Source organism: Scophthalmus maximus, chromosome 14 (genome assembly GCF_022379125.1).
Source record: "Scophthalmus maximus strain ysfricsl-2021 chromosome 14, ASM2237912v1, whole genome shotgun sequence".
Taxonomy (NCBI): Eukaryota; Metazoa; Chordata; class Actinopteri; order Pleuronectiformes; family Scophthalmidae; genus Scophthalmus; species Scophthalmus maximus.
The window spans coordinates 5,830,001-5,853,087 of NC_061528.1; the positions used below are offsets into that span (position 1 = coordinate 5,830,001).

General features: G+C 47.1%; 1 long non-coding RNA gene across 2 annotated transcripts in view; it reads right to left on the reverse strand.

Annotated features, from left to right (window-relative positions):
- The window catches only part of LOC118320656, a 52,493-nt gene extending 32,275 nt beyond the window's left edge, over window positions 1-20,218 (reverse strand). For both annotated transcript variants that reach the window (XR_004796378.2, XR_004796377.2), the window contains exons 1-2: window positions 20,028-20,218; window positions 2,318-2,450 (exon numbers count right to left, since the gene is read on the reverse strand). This is a non-coding gene — a long non-coding RNA (uncharacterized LOC118320656). The remainder of the gene's footprint in view (window positions 1-2,317; window positions 2,451-20,027) is intronic.
- Window positions 20,219-23,087: the final 2,869 nt, after the last annotated feature.

Below are 23,087 nucleotides of genomic sequence, written 5' to 3' on the forward strand. Positions count from 1 at the left end.
TAGAACGCTTCTTCCTCTAGAACGCTTCTGCCTCTAGAACGCGTCTTCCTCTAGAACACTTCTTCCTCTAGATAGATAGATAGATAGATAGATAGATAGATAGATAGATAAATAGATAGATAGATAGATAGATAGATAGATAGATAGATAGATAGATAGATAGATGGGTAGATAGATGGGTAGATATGTAGATAGACAGAAAGACAGATAGATAGATGAATAGATAGATAGATAGATAGATAGATAGATAGATAGATGGATAGATAGATGGGTAGATATGTAGATAGACAGAAAGAAAGATAGATAGATGAATAGATAGATAGATAGATGAATAGATGAATAGATAGATAGATAGATAGATAGATAGATAGATATGAAGATAGATAGATAGATAGATAGATAGATAGATAGATAGATAGATAGATAGATAGATAGATAGGTAGATATGTAGATAGATAAATAGATAGATAGATAGATATATAGATAGATAGATAGAAAAATAGATAGATAGATAGATAGATAGATATATGTGTAGATAGATAGATTGATAGATAGATAGATAGACAGACAGATAGATATATAGACAGACAGATAGACAGACAGACTGTCTCACATAAATCTATATGTTTTCTATATTTTGGCAGAATACAATAAGCTTTTACAAGGATGACAATAACACTGCTGGCAGCCTCATATATCAGCAAACTGTGACAGAAATTCTTGCATCCATCGTTTTGTTGTTGTTGTTGTTGTTGTTGCTTCATTTTTTTCTCAGCTTTTCATGAGCATGCGCCCCCGAAGGTTGCATCTCAAACTTATGAAGGACTGAGAGTGAGGCGAGCATGCGGTTCGGGCGAGCAAAGGCAGAGCAGAGAGCGGTGGGACTGCGCGGCTTAAGCCAAATGCATATTTATGAGTAGCATCCACCCACAAGCCTGACATTTCAAACCCGGCCAAGCTCAGGGCAGGCATGGTAGGCACACAAGCTGGGCCAGTGTAGGGCAGGCTGATTGGGCCAGAATCGGCGGGGGGCTTGAGTCGCCGTTCAACTTTGTTTACGTATTGTGTCCTCTTCCTTTTCATTACTCTCAGTTATTTGGCCTCTCCGGTGAAATGTGCAAAGTTTTGAGGAGTGAAACATCATGGATGAAATCCCGACACCTTTACGTGGTGGGTGAGGGAAGAGGAGGATGAAAGAAGGTGCAGGATCTCTGAGAACTTTTTTTTTTCTTCCAGAGGATTTCGAAGGTGTTCATCCTTTGAATAATTCCTCAGGATCTTCCCCTTTCTGCTGATATTCCTCTTCCCCGTGCTCTCATGACCTTCTCCCCCGTCAAGGTCATTCGGTGAGTCCTATAAGATCCGGCTGCCCGAGAAGGAAAAAAAAAAAGAAAAAAAGGGGGGAGCTATGTGCTCAGGAAGCAGCGACTTGGAGGAGCGGTGCAACGGGTCGGTTATCGACGGACCCATCCAGCGTGGCTACAACCACCACAGTTTGGTCTCCTTCACCCACTTCTTCAAGGCTGCCTTTAATCTCTCCCTGTGCCTCCCAGTCCATGCCTTTGATGCGGCGATGCCCTGCCTTCAGTTACTCAATATTTGATCTCTCTCTCTTCATACAGCTAAATCCAGTTGAAGTGGATTCACACAGACGGGGCACTCCCTCTCTTCTTCTAGCCCTTCCTCCTCCTCCTCTTCCCTTGCTCTCGCTCATGTTCAACAAAATGACCACCAAACTGACTACAGGGAATCACTTTCCCCTTTGTCGTGAAACACGGGCGCCGAAGTTAGAGTTAATTGATAGAACAGTCAATTTGCGCCTGGCCAGCACACAGTACACACACACACACACACACACACACACACACTCACACACACTCATACACTCAGATGGACGCAGAAACAGGCTGAGATCTGATTGTGCACACTCGCACATCTCCATCTCCCTCACACACACACACACATATTACTATGTCTTAATAAAAGTCGACCAGCTCCTGTGCTCCCACCCACCATGTTATGCCAGAGGTGTTAGTATCAACTCTCATCTCCTCCCCGCCCGCACCCACTGACGAGCCTAAGAAATGGTGAAACCAGATCCCGAATTACTGCCCGTTTGCGTCAACCGGAGACCGAACACATGTTGTGTAGGAAGATCGACTTTGTTGTCAGCATGGAAGAAAAAAAAAGCTATAGCTGTATTTCCCACAAACAGAACAGATGTTTCACAATACAAGAGACAGAAATCGTGAAAGTGTGCCGCCCTACATCATGCGGTTCCCAGGCTATCCGTTGACGGGCTGAGCGCGCACAGTACCTGTATATAATTGCTGTCGCTCTATGGCCGTCGGTGTCAAGGAGTGACCCTGCGGCCCATTCCCCGAGTCCTCTCTTTGTCAGGGTGGCGAAGAGACATCTACCATATGGCCTGGCCTTCTGCATCCTTGTCCCTGCATAATCAAAAGACCAATACTGTAGGCAGGGCAACAATTCAGCAGGAAGACAAAACGAAAATAAAGAACAATAAAGCCTCCAAAAGAACAAATCTTATTCAGAGGAAGGCGAGTGAGCTTCCCATTAGCCTATGTTGTGATCACTTGAATAGACCCGTTCTGTTCCCATTATGATGGAAAAAATGCAAACAGACAACCGAAACACAAACAACAAACAAACCCCCGGATTTGTTTCAGCCGTGACTCGGTTCAGCGAGGCCCCCTCCCTCCTACTTAACAGCAATCAGAGAACCCTTATTACGGAGCAGAGGGGCTTGTGTGACACTGAACTCAAACCCTCCACTATTCTGTCCCACATTAGTTCCACTTAGTTGGGTCCCAATGACCTATTCAATGTAAATGCACTGAGCGATAATGAGTGGCGGACCGCAGCAGCTCCTTAATGGGTGAGTACGTCCGGGGAGAGTGAAATGACAAGGCGGAAAAGGGAGAGACAGAGAGGGGGTTCAAGGCCTTTCAGGGTGGGGGTGTTGTAAGCCGGGTAATGACGGGAACGTAAATGACTTTAAAAATAATAATTAGGCCAAGATAAGACGGAAGGCCGACCATGTCTCAACAGACACACCTTCAGATTCATTGAATAAAAACAGTGTCAGTCTACCATCAGGAACACGCGGGTGAATGATGCTTTTTCTAAACACTGATTTCGACGCAGGACTACAGGGGGGGGGGGGGGGACGCACCCCTGATACTGTAATGACAACAAGATGGCCTCAAAGGTAAAAGAGCTGCGAATCCATCTGAATCACACCTCAAAGACATCCGCACTTTTTTTGTTGCCATTTAACGCCAGACAGGACCGAAAATGAATGAGTGAGGTGAACAAAACGAGTGCATCAGAGACACATTAATGACTCGGGTGTCAAGAGGAGTGTGACGGCCTCGTCTTTTCCTTCAGTTCGATTTGGCAGGAGAAGGTGTTGAGGGAGACGGGGCTCTTGACATCCAGAGAGTGTTAGAAGAACTTGACTCAATCTGTTGTGCTCTGGGACTGCCTGCCTGAACACTGCTTTAGCTTAATGGGCCAAGGTGTGTGTGTGTGTGTGTGTGTGTGTGCGTGTGCATGTCTGCACCGTGTGCTGAAGATCTATCAATCCTTCTCTCGTTGTGCGAGTATGTGCGATGACGGCGGAACCTGTAGGTCCTCAGGGTGCCGTTTGATGCCAGTAAGTTCAAGCTCATTGGACTCCCTTGGTTTCTCTCTCTCTCTTATGCGCCGCCCGTCCCTCTCCCCGTCCGGACCCCCCCCCCTTGTAAAAAGCCAGGAGACAGGACTGCTACCTCTGAGACAGACACCGAGCAGATCTCAGGTTGAGCTCCCTGTTACCATGCGGCAGCCATTGGAAACAGATGGTCTCCAAACAGCCTGTCATGTTTACTGCTGCTGCCATAAAAGACAAGAGTCCAACAACACACTCCCTCAGGAGCCCCACGGGATCGCACAGGGGCCTGCAAACAGCTGCCTGGTGAGGGAGGGCGGGGCGGCATTGGCCCTGCACACTCGCGCATTGGGGACACACGCGCACACACACTTACACCTTGAACTGACTCCGTCCTTAAGCAGCATCCAAATGCCTCTATTACCGAAACACTCGCGCACACACTTAAATACTGACACGAAAACCGCCAGGCGCGCGCTTTTTCCAAATGTCCTCCCGCCAACCCGTCCGGACATGCTACATTTACTGCAATTAAACAAGCATGCCATTTGAATATCTGATGACACCTCGCAACCTGCTCCGTGGGCTCTGCATATAATGGTGTCCCCGTGGAGCGCAGGAGAAATTGTCCATGTCACAGTTAATGAAGGGAATTTGCATTGCTATCTCAATTAAGGGCGGCGGGATAATGAAGCCCACTCCTGAATGAGTTAATCGGGAAAAACTTGTACAAATGTGTTGGCGTGGCCCATAGGTATGGCCCCCGCGGATAATGTATATCCTTCCGGGGGTGAGCGGGGTTACGTCGGACGGTAATGTGGCAGGTGCTACTGGACACGTCGCTTCCTCTCCTCGGGAGCCGAGGTGCTCCTCTGACCTCCCAACGCCTCGCCCTCCGTCTCTTCCTCCCTGTCTCGCTCACTCCACGTCTCCCCTCACCTCTCTCGATTAGCGCTCTCCCCAGTGCCCCATTCCTTCACTCACACGCCACATCAAATACACAAACCAGAGGCAGTTAGCAGATTGGAGCTACAAACCCAGCTGCTTTGCCCCTCACCGCACATCGCCCTCCTCCTCCAGCTCCTCCTCCCCCTGCCCCAGGACTCAGAGACTGACCCTTGTTAGAGTTGCTGGATACAGATGCCAGTACATCGTACGGCGATAAAACAACGCTGAGGGAAAAGATCTATTTACTCTAAGTCATCTCGGTATCTAGGCTTTGGCATGAAAGGATAATGTTGAATTTGGGCTTTCGCTTGATCTGCTGTGACAGTTTAAGTGGCTGCGAGACGAGGGTATTCTTGTGTGTGAGCGGTGTTCAAGTGTGTGTTTTCATAAAGAGTGACTAAAGGCCATCACTAAAGGCTCGCACAAGTGCTCTTTTGCGCTGGGGGCCTCAAATGGCCAATGAATTATTTATAACAGCCAGGACATGAGTTGATGTCAGGGTAGAGGAGAGGTGGCACGCGTGCACACACACACACACACACACACACACACACACAACGTGGAGGGGGTCAGTGTGCCAGACTGCCACAGGCTAAGCAGACAGCTCATAGTCAAAGTGCACCGTTGGACAGTGGAGAGAACAGGACATGGTCAAAGGGGAAACGGAGGGTTTCATTGCTGTTTTCTGCTCAATCTACCAACTGCTGGAGCTCGGGGTACGGGGGGGAGACACGGAAAGAAGACATAAATAAACCACAACGTGAAGTCAAAGAGCCTGTTACAGCAATAGCACACAAAAAATAATCACAGTTATTGTTTGGCGCACAGGTTCTGAAAGTACACACACTAGAACAGTTCAATTACTCAAAAAGAGAAAAAAAAGGTAATGTTCTGAACAATGAAAGACAGAATTGAGCATTGTAAGAGTTGTAAAAGATGCTTTTTGGTACATGTCGTGGACTTTCTCCCCCAAGCTCCACATAGCCAGCACTACAGGCATGTGTGCGCATGATACAAATTTGGAGGTGAAGAGAAAAAAAGACTTTCACACAATTACCGCTGAATCCCCCGGCCTCGGGTCAGTCATCTCTGAATAACGCGAGGGATTAAACCAAACTCCTGCATAGTCTCGCTCTCTCTCTGAGACATTTTCGATGTGGCAGAACAGGAGATTGGCGGCATGAACGTGCAGCGCACAAATCTGCAGGGATTATGCAATCCTGTCAACATGGAGCAGAATCTCAGAGGAATGTTCCCAGCGTCTTGTGGAATCCATGCCACAAAATAACTGAGGCTGATTTGAAAAAGTAGGCCCTTCACTCCTATAGTATTACTACGCTGTTCCTCATTTGGTGCTCATCATTGGTGGTGATAAGGACCCAAACTCCGCGACATTTCTGTCCGATGGCCTGCAGTTGGAGATCCTACACGTGAAGCCTTTGTCAGAGAGAAAGAGAAAATCCCTTGTGCTGTTAAATGGAGCTATGAAAAGATTAGGAGGGGGAAGAAGAAGACAAGAAGAAGCGAAGGGGAGGGCACAAAGGAAGAACCTCAGCTCCGGGGTTCAATGAGGGTTAAGTCCAAAACAAAACAAAGTGAATGTGGATGTCAGTAATAAAAGCTTCATTAGAAAGGTCAAAGGATCCAGAGGTCACTCAGATGGGTTCTCCCCACCTCTGAATTGTCTCCCTCATTCCCCGCGACACCGGAGTCGCGTCCCCGCAGCCTCTCTGCTCTGATGCAACATGGCATCTTAAAACAAGCAGTTTACATTAAAAAGGTCAGCTGGGGGAGGGCACCGCGCCGGATCTGTGGCTTGAGACGAAGAGGGCATCTGAGCAGCAACAACAGCACAAACACACACACACACACACACATCGTCTTCTCCGTCTTTCTCTGTTTTCCACACGCGCAGGCATACACACTATGGCTAGTTGATGCATACTGAGTTTGTAAGCACACACACACACTCACACACACACACACACACACATGCGCGGTTTCACTGTCTGCCTCTCACAAGGCACAAGAGGTACCCAAACACATGTTCAAATACCAGAAAGAAAGCACAGACTCGCCTCCGAAAGGTTAGTGAAATCCAAAAATCAACAAGAGCAGAGTATAAATGCCAAACAGTTTCAGACGCGGACAAAGTTAGATTTCCATCAGCGCGTAGAAGTCACGTAGAAGGTGAATCTAAAAAAGGGGGGGGAATAAAAAATAAAAAAAACAACCTATAAGGGCTAAAGTGAACATATTCCATCGGTCTTTAATGAGACGTACTTGTAAGAAAATGTACAATTACCTCTTTTATTAATTAACCAAGTTTTAATGAATTTTATAATGAGCTGTGTAAAATAGTTGCTGGTGCAAGGTTGAATATCTATACTGTATGTGCTCTAATTGTGTGTGTGTGTGTGTGTGTGTGTGCAGTTTGAGTTCTCGCACTGATATTTACTTCCTCCTCCGACACACGCAGCCACAGCGAACGGCTGCTTGATTAATTCTGATCCACTTAATTAGAAAGCTGACGATGTCCCACATGAATACTGATAACACGGGGAACTGCTGTCATTGACTGTTATTGACTGATGGGTTCATTAAGACCGGGGAACAGGATTGTTGAGCGGAAACTTTGCAGCCTGGAATTTAGTGTGGGGGGGGGGGGGGAGACAAACTAGCAATGGAATCTTCTCGATGCTACATCTGCTGGTATTTTACGCGGATCATCACTACGTAACACAAATATATAGATGCCACGTCGAGGAGCTGTGATAGAAAGTGACATTTACACCGTCAAGAAATAGACACTTCTGTGACGGAGGCCTAATAGCTGTGACTATTTTGAAGGCGAACGTGCCAAATCTGTGAGAGCGCTAGAGTTCAGTGCTGAAGCTAAAGGTGTGTGTGTGTGTGTGTGTGTGTGTGTGTGTGTGTGTGTGTGTAATACAGAGCAGAGCTGAAGCAACAAGCATGCTGTGTGTGCGCACGCTTAACTGTGAGCGTGTGCGCTTGTATGTACCAAGAATATGATAAAGCAACACATTGTATATGTGTTGCTTTATCATATTCTTCTAGTATATGTGTAAGCGTGTGTGTGTGTGTGTGTGTGTGCGCGTGTGCGCGTGTGCGCGCGTTCTCTAACAGCCGAACGTGCGCATCAGCAGGAAGCTTTGACAGCTGCAAGTGTGCAGGTGTAACTTCTTTCAGGTTACACCGGCGGTGAGATGCCTTCATGGCTGACGGGAGAAAATTGCTCCCTGCAAACTGCAGCGCGCCGTAAACTCGACGGGAACATGCAGAGATGCAAATCTGCATGATCGCACCGCTGGAAAAAGCCAGACAGTGTAACTCCTGTTCGCTTTGTTTTTTTCCGTTGAGCGTTTGTCAAAACAGCGAAAACACATTCTCTCTTTCCCTTTTGTGCTCATCAACTCCCGTCCCCGTCACGTTCAGCCGGCAGACAGCGGCGCGCCAGGACCTTGCCCGTGACGTGAAGTACGACGCCGCATTAAGAAGGCCTGGAAGCGGAGGCAGAGCGAGGGGAAGATGGACAGGCCAATAGTGGGGAGTATGTGAGGAATGTGCGCCAGGAGGTGTGAGGGCTGTGGATGGGAGTGTAGGAGGCCAGAGGGCATTCCTTCCCCCTGTGGAGCTCTCTCCAGCGGGGCAGACAGTGATAGCATGGAGCCCCAGTCTCCAGGCCCGCCGACAATCTCCACACGTCCAACTCCTGCTGATCACCGGCGACTCCGCTAAACAATTACTTAATTCTCCACGCTCACACTCGCTGCCTGTCGCTCCCTGTGCTCCGATTCTGTCTTTCTCTCACGCATGGCCATGTTCACCCTGGTTGTTTTTTTTTTTTGGGGGGGGGGGTTTGCACAGATGCACACGGATCAGCGCGAACGTAGTGACAGCTCAGTCAGCCGCTGGTACCATGCATTTCCCTTTTCATCCACATAAAATATTGGGGCCCGGCCTCCCACAACTCAAACAGGAGGAACTCGTGGAGAAAGTGTGGATGAGTGACGGGGTCTTCTAAAATCCATCAAAGTCTAAAAAAAAAAAAAAAATCGTTTGCCAAGATTTGCTAGATCGCAATAATTCATCATTCTAATTTGAGTGTCTTCACTATAGGGGCACGGATGCATACGTCCTCCCTAAGTGAATTGGTTACCGGCCCCTCGTCTCCTACACACTCCTCACACAAATCAACTTAGCCAATATTGAAAAGTCCTGATTACGCCGTAATTCTGATATATTGCTTTGGTTCATTAGGAGAAAAAAAACACAGAAACCAGAAATGTGATCTACGTCTGTGTTGCTCACTTTGCCATCTCGCCTGCTCCCACTCACTGCAACAAAACCCATTAAATGTGAACCCGGTGCAAACACACAGACCCGCATGCATACAGGCGGATACATACACACATTTTTTCATAAATGAGGGGGGGGGAGAAAACATGCAAAAACTTCAGGGAGGTCAGGTTTGGCATCGGGTTCCCCGCTTGTAAGTTTTTATTTGGGGAAATGTAGGTCACATATCAATCTGAAGGAAGACAGTAACATGCAGCAAAGCATTTTCACGAGAGGCGAGCTCCGCCGCTCCCATCTGAGAGAGGTCGTTTGCGTTTGTTAGACGTCCACAGCGCTTCCCACAAACCCTACAGTTGCGCTCCGATCTCCTTTGAAGTCAACTAGAATTACTTATGACACAATAAGCTGCAACAATGAAGCCACAGAAGAGACGGGAACTTAAAGGGCATCCCTCTTTGCCAAAACAACGCCGCAAATTCTCAAGTAGATATTGATTCTTTCTTTTACTGTAGCTGCCGCGAAAGGCGAAGATTCCCAAACTGCTCCCCGGTGGCAGATCTGGCATCATTGAAATGTCGATTCAGTTTGGGAGAACTGAGAGTAGACGATAGTGTTTTTAATATGCTCTCCCAACGATTAACATCTCAGTGTAATTCAGGTTTTTTGGCAGAGGGACTTCACCAGAGCTTCAACACTGGCCCCCAGCCAGACTGGCACTGTGGCTTGTCTTCCCACAGACAGAGGGATGAGCCTGGGACGGGATGGGAGATGTGGGGGCCTGGACGGATTGGCTGCAGACACAATACTGGCAATGTGACAACAGACTCCGATCAAGACTGATCTCACAACTCCAAATATGTAACACACACACACAGGCTCACATATTCACTCTATATTTATGGACTCCACAATCATGCATTCTGTATTTTAAAAATGCTGTTTATTGTCTACGTTCCGCAAAAAAGAAAAAAGAAAGTCATTCACTTTTGAAAAAAGTACAGTCGTGTACTTTTGTATCATGCCACCATGTCGCATATTGTCCATGTCGCAACATTACAAGGAGATTTGTAGAGTAAGACTTGGATAAGTGCCTTGGATAAGTGCCTTGAGACAATGTTAAGTGCCTTGAGACAATGTATGTTGTGATATGGTGCTATACAAATAAAATTGAATTGAATTGAATTGATGAGTTATTAATGCAAAACACCGCATAGCCAGGAAGGAAATTTAAAAGCGATTTAAACAAAAATATTGAACCTCTATTAAAGAAAAATGACTCCATGTTAAGACACGGCCACAGTCAAGTTTCCCTCCAGCAACAATGGGACATGGTTGTCGGGCTGTGCCCTTTTGCTTGGCAATTATTGCCATATCCACACAGGGCTGTGTATATTTTACCAAAAATCATGTCGGCGCAGACTCCCCAGTCCCTTGTATCTATATTTGACCGGCTGGTCACGAGAACGAGGGAGACATTTGGACATAAAACACTGTTAATAGTCAGAGCATCATTAAGGGATCTTTCCTCATAACTGGCTTCGCAGGGGGCAGAGGAATGATCAAGAATAATGTGCGGTGCTTTGTAGCCACCCAGGTCACAGCCTGCATACAAATCCGCAATAAGGGGAGAGAGAGGGAGGCAGGGAAGGAGGGAAGGCCGGGGATGAGGCAAGGGGGGTCTCAAACAGTGGGTGGGTTCGCGAGTGGAAGAGAGGGAGAGAGAGAGAGGGAGGGAGAGGGTGAGGATAACTGATCTCAATAAGGCGGGTCACTTTTGTGTAGCAAGTTCAGAGATTCGGCGGGGCCTTGTCAGGAAGAGGTGGAGGGAGGTAAAGGGGAGGGGAGGCTGTTTGGGAGAGTTGGGGGAGAGGTAACAGGATAGAGAGGGGGAGTCTTGTGCAGGCTGAGGCCCAAAAGCTGTATTCAGTGGGGGTGGGCTGCTCCAGCTCCAACACTACTACAAAGCTGGACTCCTAGGGTTCATGAATAAGGCGAGGAAATGATCAGAAAAGAAAAGAAAAAAAGGGGAAAGAACCCTGAGAGATGTTTAGACAGATGGCCCACTTAAAACCACGCAAGGACACAGAGAGAGAAAAGTGGTTTTAATGAAACTTCAGATTCGGCAAATAATTGATCTTTACCCACCCCCCCAACCCCCCCCAAATCCCAGCAGAAAGGTGCGAATAAATTTGACGTGTTACAAGTGCCTTTCCAACAGACATTAAAAGATACCGGTTGCTTTAAATCCTTTAGATTGAATTAAATTGACATCGTGAGAAGAGGCTGGGAAGAGAGGGCAGTGGGAAGGGGGGGGGGGGGGAGAGAGAGAGAGAGAGAGGCAGGGAATCGAATGGAGGACGTTCAGAAAAGAGCTGTGGTGCCAAGGAAAACAGATAGCAGGGGACTTCTCTCCTCCTCCAGTCGTTCTTAAAGGGCCACTGAGAGCCTTTGAGGAAGAACATGCTAGTCCGTATTTTTAGAAATTTCATTTGATGGGACTCTGGCAAACATTTCTGCTCTGGGCCTCAGATGTAATATCAAATGTTACTTGCTAGGGACAAGATGATGTTTTATGAATTTAGCGAGCATGAATTATTAATGGCTATGAACTGCTATGAAATGTCAAAAAAGTGCAACTAATTATTTCATGCGCGGGGAAGAAAATGAATGGTATCGCTTCTGAGATTCCCCCTCAAAATTAATGCTGATTATTTGACCATATCAAACCTTCACGCTCGAGCTCCCTCATAAGGCGGGGAGAAAACGAAAAGCCAGAGGAGATTTCAAAGGTTCTCGCTGGCACGGAAGAGGCTTATTGAAGGGGTTTTGAAAGGAGGAGCGAATAAGGTGTGAGGTGTAGTGCTCGGGCGCAGTATAGAGAGAGAGAGAGAGAAAAAAAAGAAATGGCAAAGAAAATTACCAAAGCTACAGTTTAGGCAGAAGGGACAGAAAGAACTCCCGGGGGCAGCTTCGCCATATTAATGCTGCAGTGTAGGTAACGCTGCCAACCCACTACCTATCCTTTATAATCATAATCCATTTCCACTGCAATTGTCCTCCATGGAAAAGGCTCGCTCCATGAGATCACCAAATGAGACACAGAAAGAAAGAAGAAGAAGAAGAAGAAGGAGCAATAACAATGTGGAAATACTGTGTGTGTGTGTGTGTGTGTGTGTGTGTGTGTGTGTGTGTGTGCGCGCGCGAGTAGAGGGCGAGCTCTCACCAACTGAATGCCTATTAGAAAATCCCCCTGAAACCAACCTGCCCGTCCCACCCACAGTCTCCCCTCGCTCCTCACCCAGACCTGCCGAGGCCTAATCATACGCTTGGATTTCTCTGAGATGACATGACCATGGCATTGTGGCAGTAACAGTTAAACCACTCCACCCTCTGCAACGCAGAATTACATTTAGGATGGCGACGAATGCCCAAATAGCTCGACTCTGGGCCTGTGTGTTCCAGTCTCGTCTCGACGTTATTTGACTTGGGGGTCCATTAACCCCTCTGACGCAAAACTGTCCAGGGTCGGTGTGCGTGTCTGCCCAAAGGTCCGCCTGCCCCTGCTCAGGGTCTCATTACCGAGCGAGTGAGCAGAGGCTGTTCTGCTTGGTCGGCGAAGGGAGCAAAGAGGTATGCCTCAGAAAATGGGTTTTCTGGGGTTTTGATTAATCAGATTTTGTGTTTTCTCGGTCGGAGAAATCAAAATCGAAGAGGTGGAGGATGGACTCTAACCATTTGGAATATCTGGGATCGCCCGCGTACTGTATAATGTCGGGGGGGAAATTCAATGAGCACAATAATATTTTATTGCTTTGTGTTATGTGTCCTTGGGACATCGGCATTATCCCAAAGGAAGAAGGAGAGAAGAAAGGAGGGACGGAGGGGAAAATAGGAATGACCTCTTGTGAATGCTACCAAGATGCCATTGTGTGCATGTGTGTGTGCATGTATGTGTATTCTTTATAGGAGGGGACAGTGCTCACTTACACCCAAACACGTTGACCTCTCTAAGTGTCCTGTGATTATGATAGCCTGCCATTACCGCAAACACTCCAAGTGAACACACTTGCACCGCTGACACACACTCCTGCGCCACCGTGGCGTCAACAGCTCACCAGCATTGATTTTCACTTAAGTCTCGCAGGTCCAGCATACACCTCTAACCCCCTGCCATCCACAATATTTACCTAGTTGTCAACAGGGAATACCCCCATTGTCGGGCCGGTGCGGCAACGGCGAGGTGTACAATGTGGCTGAGAGGCCTCTCCTTTGACATCTGCGCCGGTGCTATTCAACCGGGCACCATGGGGGAGCCGCATACACGAGATGCCCTCTTCATTTGTGTGTTCCCGCGCCGTCTCCATCCACCTGCCTGCCTATAACTGCTCTATTTCACCTTCCCTCGCTTCTCTCTACTTACTGTGACCTTCGCTCTGTACGTTGGCAATAATGGCTGCCTTTTCAAAATGAACTGGAGTCTCTTCGGAGGAGCCTTCTAGTTAGTGACCGTGACCTTCGACAGCCGCAAAACTCAATCATCGCAGAACAGGGAATAGAATGGACACACGCCAAAGGCAAAGCACTTGTACTGCAGCACCTATAGATAAACACTGAAAAAAAATCGTTTAAAAAAAATAACAGTATAAGTTTGTTCAACTTGTACTTAGCAATTTAACTTTAATCCAACCTAAGTTTAAGTTGAACAAACTAAATTCATTTGTGTGTTACAAATTGAATTTCTATTTTTAATTTGGTGAGGAATATTCTATTTTCAGTGCATATACACTATATAGATATAGATATTTCCTAGGGCTCCCAGCTCATGGGTGCGGTTAGTTGGAGGTTCTGGGGGCCAATAACTCCCCAGGTTGTTTAGAGGGAAGAGCCCAAAGCTTGTGGAGGAATTCTGTGGGTCAGAGGTCAACCGGCCGGGAACAGGTAAGGTGACAGGACACTTGGCCTTCAAACATCATGGTTGCATAATGCTTTAATGTAAACACCGCACTGTACATGCAACTGCACAGGAAACGCGCACACGTGGTTTATGAGTACGTGAGGCGCTTGTCTCCGACTGCTGGTGTCTTGCAGTCAGAAAGTCGGTCAATGGAAGAAAAAAAACACAGAAGAGAGAGATTTTAAATCTCCTCCTTCCCTCGACTCCTTCACCTGTTTGTGCGGAGCACGTCTCGCTCTCTGCGCCAGGTAACATTCAATAAAAGTCTTCTCTGAATATTCATGGGTGACACATTTCCAACTCCAATGGTGAAAGGAGAAACACAGGCTACAGAGCCGGATTAAAAGCAGGAGTCAAAGTCCTGGCGAGGAAGGATGGAGGTGTGTGTGTGTGTGTGTGTGTGTGTGTGTGTGTGTGGGTGGATGGGTGGATGGGTGGGGTGTGTGTGAGGGGAGGCAGATTTTAATGCACGGTCAGAAGCAAATCATTGATTTCAACACTAAGTGAAGGACAAGGAGTGCGGCGCTCGATTCCAAATCAATGACACAGTCCAAAATGTCTGCCTTGCTGAGCGCAAGGTTCCCAGATTAGTGTGCAAAATGCCGAGTGGCACAAATTTTGTCAGACACACACACACACACACACACGCACGCACGCGTGATGAAAAACCGCAAGGTGTACACCGCCGAGGAAGACAGTCGCTCAGACGGACGCTCTTGCCTGAACCAGACAGTCCCTCCTATCCCCTGTGACGCACTGTATATGATGTTTGTTTTTCTTCCCATCACTTTGAATGAAGAAAGAAGAGAAGAAGCTCGCCTATGAAATTGCATGGCATATGCAAAGGAGTACCACTTACGGGGATCCTATAGAGACCAAAGCAGTGGGTGTGATGGACTAATTAAGTAAGGCCTGTGTACTCAGACATCAATAGGTTCCATTAGACTGCACATAGCTTCTATAATGGCACATCCATGCCCAATCAGAGAGGGAATACTGCTGATTACACACCTGCACATATGCACACATTTTAAACACGCGCGATGGTAGACGAGATCAGATGAGATAAATAAAACAAGATAATATGAGAACATTGTTAATCCCCAAGGACAATTGTTGTGCCATGAACCTGCTCGATGCAAGAACATATTTTCTAATATGTCCTTACATTCGTCATTTGCCCTTCGCATTAATGTAGCTTTCGTCACTTTTAATCTCCTTCGAATCAACAAAAGAGAAACATGAAAAATCAATGACTGTTTAAAGGGATGTTAAAAAAAAAAAAAAGAAAAGAGAGAGAAAAGGAGATGTCGCACAAAGAGAAAGAAAATGGGGAAACCTCTTGGATTGCGCGCAGAAATTAAAATGTTTCATATTGAGCAAATACGAAATGAATTGGCCGAGGCTGGAGGAGAGAAAAGGAAAAATCAATGCAGCTCTGGCTGCGGTGAAAGGGACGGCATCGCGAATTGGGATTTGCCAGTGGGGCACAGCAGCTGCCAAATAACCTAGAGCTAAAGAATTACAATAATACTGATGAAGTGTGTGAGGGCTTTTAGAGGCATCGCTGGAAAATTGCTCCGATCGAGGCATAACAATGCCGTCTAATTCGACTGCCCCCTCGCCGCTGCTCTGAAAAGGTACGGCGACAGATGTCACACTGCGTCCTGCAAACGCTGAAATCAGTTGATGGGGAGGTTGAGTTGGGATCCTAAAATTATTCCCCTGTGTCATGCACTGATAATCGTTTTCTTTACATCATAATCTGTGAACAGGGAACTCTCCACCCGTATACGGTGGAACCCGACTGGTGATCATCACCTGCTGTCCAACCTTGCAACCGTTAATATACCAAAGAGAACGCAAGTGAAAGGTAGGGGGGTGAAAAACAAACAGGAAGCCACACTTCCTCCATTACATTTTGAGCATGTAGCTGTGGAAAAAAAATAAAAAAACAATGGAGGAAGGAGGGAGAGATGAGATGGGGTTGAATACAGAGATGAGAGGAACAAGCCTCCCCATCATCTATTTTTATGCTGCGTTTAATTTACATTTTCTTTTTGCTGCCGATAAAAGCGGACAGGGAACACAAGGACGCTGACACCCAGAGAGCTCCCCAGGTCAGAGGGCGGCAGTTAACCTGTCAGACGCACAGTACTGATTAGAATAAATCTACACACTCACCAGAGGTCAGCTCCGGCCTCCGCTGCCGATCTGATCCACCGCTCTCTCAGGCTGTGTGTGCTGTGTGTGTGTGTGTGTGTGTGTGTGTGTGTGTGTGTGTGTGTGTGTGTTTGTGTGTGTGTGAGTGTGTGTGTGTGTGTGTGTGTGTGTGAGTGTGTGTGTGTGTGTGTGCGTGTGTCTGTGTGTGTGTGTGTGTGTGTGTGTTACAGTGTGCACACATCCATGCCTGTGTTTGGTAGTATGAATGGATCTGAATGAAAGCATGAAAATACATTGGTGTGATATTAGGTCAATAGATATCTTCTTTAAAACTGTGTAACAAAAGAGACTATGTCATCTTTTCCCGGTCATGTCGAGGATGTTAATGATCTAACAAATTCCGCATAATCTTGGCAAGTTTGGTATCAATTCATATAGCAATGTCTATCATGAGATTTCCAAGATATGGTCCAGTTAGATGTTTTGCTGTCACTGCTGTTTTTTCTTTAATAATGATTTTCTTTATGGTTCCACAACGCTGGTTTATTTGTCTTTAAACGCACACGGCTCTGTGTTGCCGAAGAGGGGATATTGTTCTGTTCTACTCCATTTCTTTCAAAACAAATCCGCAAAAAGTTCAAAACACACGTGAGGAATATTTCCAGCTGAAATGATAGTTTAGTCATGAGTCTTCCAGGAGCTATGTAGCCTATAAGTCCCGGCTGCCGCCACAAAACTGACATCCACAAAAAGATGTAAACCACTTGGCTGTTGTTCCCGTCTCCTCTTTAATGTGAGTGGAAGGGGAGGGCCTGCGCTGTGGGATGGAAATCTAACGCACATAAACACTAGACTTCATCTCTGGGGCTCAGAGGGCAAGACCCCGCGGCCCTCTCACAGAGGATGAAAGAGCCAGCCCTGAATAAAAGAGCGAGGCTGCCAGTGTACACACGCGCGCGCACCAGCAGCAGATGCGCGCACAGACACCGAGCGCCTCGTATGAAGAGCTGGAGGCGATCGCAGTGTGAGCCTCCGCGTGGGATGTTTCTGGGCCCACACCTATAGAGGGTGTAAAGCTCCCTGCCGAATGCGCGGGGCGAAGCGGGGTTACCCGCCGGAGAGCTGAGGGGCCGGGGATGGCGCACTCCACAATTAATCTGCAAGCACATCAACAGCTTGTTGATCAAAGTATTCGATTCACTTTTTTTGCTTTTTTACACAGCGAAAGAAGCAAGTCGCGTATTTTAACATTTGGAGATTAAGTGCAACAATTGAACGAGCTTCCTTTTCTTTTAACTGCCACCATTGCAAGCAACAAAACGCCAATGAGAACAAGGGTGATCTACTGCACACAGACAACACATGCAACAAATATCCCTGTGTGCCTGGGATTTTCATTCATCACATGACTGCTACAATAAGGAATCTTCACAAATGTGCATGTCATCTATTTGCAGACACTATGTGCTCATATGTGCAATGAGCCATTCATAACTTTATATATGTGTCAGGGTTGTAGATACTTCAACACTCCACGCAACTTTATGATAACGTCCATCGGACTCATTAGCCCCGAGACCGCTGCCAAATCGTCCGTGCCAGTGAATACTTCACCTTGCACAACGTTTCTGTTGAAACCGGTGATTTAAAATGTTGGAATCCTAACTGGAGTGCAGGGCGCTAAACGACGGAGCCGTGAGCAATCACCTCCGACATGCGCTGGTGTTGTCGACGAGGCAAACACACACTCGCGCTGGTGGCTGTCACAGACACCCTATGGATCTGACTGTGACACTACTGAACATGTAAGCATGTACTGTATGTAACGTACTTTGCGCCTTGACAGGGAATCGTCGCTCCGTTCAGCCTGAAGAGTCACGCGGCTACAAATGAAGTCTGGTGACGACGACCTCTCTGGTAGCGAAATCCACCAGGACATATTCAAATTCCTCCCAAAAACAATATTGACATTGTGACAATTTTGGGGGTGGGGGGAAGAATATAGATGTTGGCTGGCCATCGCTCTCTGTTCCCCCGTTTGAATCGTGGGTATATATTTCTATTTTTGAAGCCGCAGTCTGGACAAACTTCCCCTCATATCTTTCCAAACTAATTTTCATACGGCTCGGTTTCCAGTCATAATCTTAGATCACAAGACAAATATCTAGCGTCTGTCCCTGGCGTACGGGCACAGATGGGAACGAACGCTTTCATGTTTTCCGTTCCAGACACTTGGAATATTTTGCATATTAAAGAACAATTAAATAACTCTGTATCCCGGACTGAATTCGGTTGTATAATAAAGTCTGCGGTGAATCATTTCTTTGCTAATTGTATTTGTTTGTTTTTTTAGCTTATTTTAGCTTGCTTAATATTGACAACTGTTTAGTAACCTTCTTTGTTCTTGGCTCATTTGAGCCATTGTTAAAAAAAAAAGTGTTTTTAAAGAAGTGAAAACATACCAAAATATGTTTATATAAACTGCTTTATATTATGTCCTCTTTGAGGCTGGAGGGAATATCACTTTAAATTTAGATTCAACAATAACTTTGAACCTTATTACAAACACTAACTGTAAACTCCCGAGTTGGTTATTGTATGTATCCGACTACAAAATAAAGTTTGAATATCGAAGCTCTCAAATGTTGAAAAAAAAAATTCTCCTGTCATTGCAACTAGGTTGTTGGCGCATCATACGAAAAAGATGCACAAAGTAGAAGCAAATGCCCCAAAAATTATAAGAGAAATGTAAATCATTACTATCAGAAAGGAGAGAAAGTGTCATGATTGTACCACGTTTCTCTATTTTGTAAATGCATGGTCAGATTAAATCGCAATAAAACTCCTAAATGAGGCAGGTGCCTATGCAGCGGCAGCAGCCGCACACAATGCCCACAGGTATCTCCTCCCGTCTCGCGCTCTTTGTGCGAGTCAGTCAGAGAGATCAGTGGTGTCAGAACTATAGGGCCCCAGCCTCGACAGAAAGGGGGGAGTCAGGTCAGGGGAACTCTTTCTTCCCTATGACCTATTGTTCTTCCTCAGTTCGAAAACACACCGCAGCTCTTTCATCTGCGGCTCTGCACCCAGCGAAACAGGAAGTGTGTGCATCACAGACTCCATCCATCATCCACAGCCCAAAAGACCAGTCACATTTACAGGCTTCTGACTCGCAATTGTTCTCCCTTCGAAACGTGACTGACTCGCGTCCATTACTCGCGGCAGTTTGAACATCGCCGCCACGATCTTCTACTGCGACGCTCTGCCCTCTCCTTTGATATTTGTGCATTTGTTTCTCCCGCCCCCCCCATGCCGTTAATTGACTACCATGGGTGGAAGGTAACATGACAAGTGTTTGGATCTGATACGACTTGAGCCCGACTGCAGCAGCCTGCTCAGACAGGCTTAAATCTCCTCATCACTCCTTCACCCGGCTCCGGGCCAAACTCTAATGGCAATCAATGGAGTCCCGGGCACAATACTTAATTCAATTTCCCTGGACCCAGTTTTCTCATCAGGGCTCAAGGTCCTGTCCCCAGCTGATAGGGCCCCAGAAGATGTCTGGAGGAGTGGGGATTTATCCAGGCCGTCGGCCCACCCTTCTGTAATAGACACGGATAACCGGATTGCTGGAGGAGGGAGGGAGAGCAGAGCGAGGTGAGGACCAGCTCACCTGCCTGCGTGCCCAAAGTGAGGCCCTCACTCCCAGCCGCCAGACACATCCCTCTCCCCCTGTCTGCGACCCCTGCCCTATCCTCCTCTATTAAAAAAGAAACCTAATCAAGGGACGTCCACCCCCACTTCGCTGTCGTCAATGCGATTCGAAGACTTGGGGCAAGAAAAGGAAAAAAAAGCAGGAGGAAAGAGACGTATAGGAGCAGGCGGACGAGTATGGTGCCTGTCTGAGGGTGGGGGGTGGGGGGGGGGGGGGGCACGGGGAGATTAACATCTGTGTGGCTTCGGTTCACTTACCTGGGGTTCCCAGATGATTCCCCGGGTGCAAAACGGTGTGCGGATCCCAAACGGCAAAAAAAAAAAGTGCGGATAAGAAGAGAGGCGGCACCCTCCTCTGGCTGTCTGACAGCTGGTGACCCATGGGGCAGAGGTTTGAGGAGACGGGATCAAAGGCAAACCGGAGAGGAGAGAGGAACAAATATAAGGGCAAAAGATAGAGTCAATGATCTCCTTTCTGTCTCCTTCGATTTCCCCCCCCCCCCCCCCCCCCCTCCTTCTCTTTGCTCGGCCTTTCAGCTCTCCTGGACAGTAACCCGCTGTCCACACCAGTCAGAGTAAATAATACAAGGCTGGAGTGAGGCCTAAGTGTGCAACAATCTCCTACATGCACTGGGACAACAGAGTAAACAATACAAACATCAGAGACACAACAGCCCTCAGGCTCTGCATTCTGGCTCTCACACAGCCTCTGTGCATGTGTGTGTGTGTGTGTGTGTGACTGTGAAGGTGCGTGCACTCAAAGGTTTTTCCCTTTTTTCCCTTTTGCGCGTACATGCACGTTCAAATGTCATGTTCAGCAGTGTGAAAGCAGACACACTCACATCTCCAGCGCCACTCGGGATCCCCGGTGAGAAGACACCTGATGGCAGATGCCGCAATGTCTGATGGCAACGGAATTATCCAAACACACCGAACCACTACCACTAACTAACTCGTCTTACCGCGCACACACACACACACACACACACACACACACACACACACACACAGCTCCAGGTGTCCATGCGAGCACATGTGCTCACTGGTACACACTCACAAAGACACACCCAAGACAAGCATCATCCTTTTACAATCACACTGGCCAAACCAATTGCAGGAATCTCTGCCCCGATTCAACGTGTACGGGAAACAAGCAAAGGCAAATCTTTTGCACCCGTTTGCAACAAAGGAGATGGGCAGCAGCACCAACAGAAAAACACCGGTTTCCATTCCTAACGCGTCGGACATGGCGGGGAGATGTTGTTTTTTCCGAGGTCTTGAATGGCGTGCCGGCGGTTGTCATCTGTCTGCCGAACGGCGAGCTAAAGCCGCCGTGGCAGCCAAGTCCAGACTGGCGTACAATGAGCTGGACGCCGGCCAAAATGTCTCCTCTCCAAACATCACACATTTCAGATGGCCCTTTCAACTCGCACAGGGTGGCGGGAAGGGCCGAACTCGCTGAAAGAAAAAAAGAGGAAAAGGAGATCATTCATTTTCTTGTGAGGATGAAATAAGAATTATGCGGCTGGAAATTTGCAGAAACATTCCACAAAAAGGAGATACGAGCTGAAACAATGCAATAAACGTCACCGGTGCGGTTAATGAAAATGTCAGATAATTGTTTTTTCTCACAGCGTTTCATTATTCTGCCCCCCCCCACCCCCACCCCCACCCCCGCCCCCGCCCAAAAGCCTGAACCAAAGCAAGAATTCATAAAATATGTAATTTAGCGCTGACCTTTGGCAGAGTTCAGCAGGTCCCCATCTGTGTGTGAGGAGCGGAGAGAGAGAAGAATGATGACCCCGTTAACAGCTTGCCTGCGACTACCTGCTGATCCAAAAACACTGGCCAGACATGAAGCCCCTGCGTAGTCAAAGGATCAAACACGGCCAGAGAATACTGCTTATTTCAGAGAAACAGAAAGAGGAGGGGGTTTGTGTAGCTGGGGGGCGGGGGGGGGGTTCCAGTGGTACATTTTGTGCTACTTTGGCCGCTAGGCAAAGGAGGGGAGATGAAAAAAACGGAGGGATGTGACAAAGATGTGGACAGTGAGGAGGACAGGACGAGCCACGACTGTGTTAAGAAAAAAAATGAAAATAAGAATACGAGAGAATGATGATGGGCTAATGCCGCCATTAGGGGGCCAACCCGTACCTCAGCTGCTGGGGGAAGAAGGAAACTACAAAAACTGTGCCGTTTGAAGCCTAATCCCCCTTTTACATTCTTAATTAGGAAACAACAAGCCATAAGCCTCTTTGTTGTGCTGACCCACACGTACTAAATGCCCATTGTGTGTGGGTGTGTTAAGATCTGAGGAAGAAAAAACATTTCTCCGTGGTCGGAAGAACAGAGCCACCCGGAGACGCATCGCCGTATGAGGTCATTTACTTTGTTCGAGCTATTTGCTCTTTGAGTGGCTGGGAATAATTTGTACTTTCCAATCCTTTGTGTTAGACCCAAAATGATATTACGCGCGCGATTAAGTGGAAGGCGAACGTGGACGCGCGGTGGTTTCACACGTTTCGCCAACTCGCCATAGATTTGCGGCGAGTGTGTTTAAGCATGTCGTCGAAGTGTGGATCAATACGGCCAAACCGGAGCTGATGTCTACAGCTGTTGTTGTCGATCAATCTGTGCACCGAGCGAAATAATATTTGTTCTAAATGTTACTGACACTGTCGTGGTGTTTGGAATGGAGAAATTGATAATTAAATATATTTTCTTCTCTCTTCACAAAAGGTCAAAGATTTACAGATTTTTCTTACATCGTGATATGTAAAAATACACAACACAACATAACATGTCTTGGAAAAGACCATAACTTTCCTTCATAGGGAATGATGATAACTTTTGTTAGGGTTAAATTGGTCTCCAGTGAAGAAACGTTTTCAGGTTAATGAGCAAATTCTCATTAATTATGAAAAGCAATGATGTCTCAAGCTGATGAAACCACACACACACACACAAGCACACACACATTCCCGACTCATCTTCTCCCAGTGTGGGCCTTGCGTCACATGTTAGCCACTGCATAAACACACACCCCTAAATTTATATGCTCTCTCACACACACACACACACACACACACACACACACACACAGAAGCAGCTGGGGAGCACATAGTGGCCGATGACGTGAAATGCCCACAATGGCTCCAGAGGGATTAACCCCACCCACCAACCCACCCCTCCCTTTTTTTGTGTGTGCATTGAAAGGAACTTTTGGGCACATTGGCACAAGTAGTGAACGGGTCCGTGCACTGAGGTGACAACTGAATCTGTTGTGATGTATAAACTGATCTATTTCCTCAAATAAAC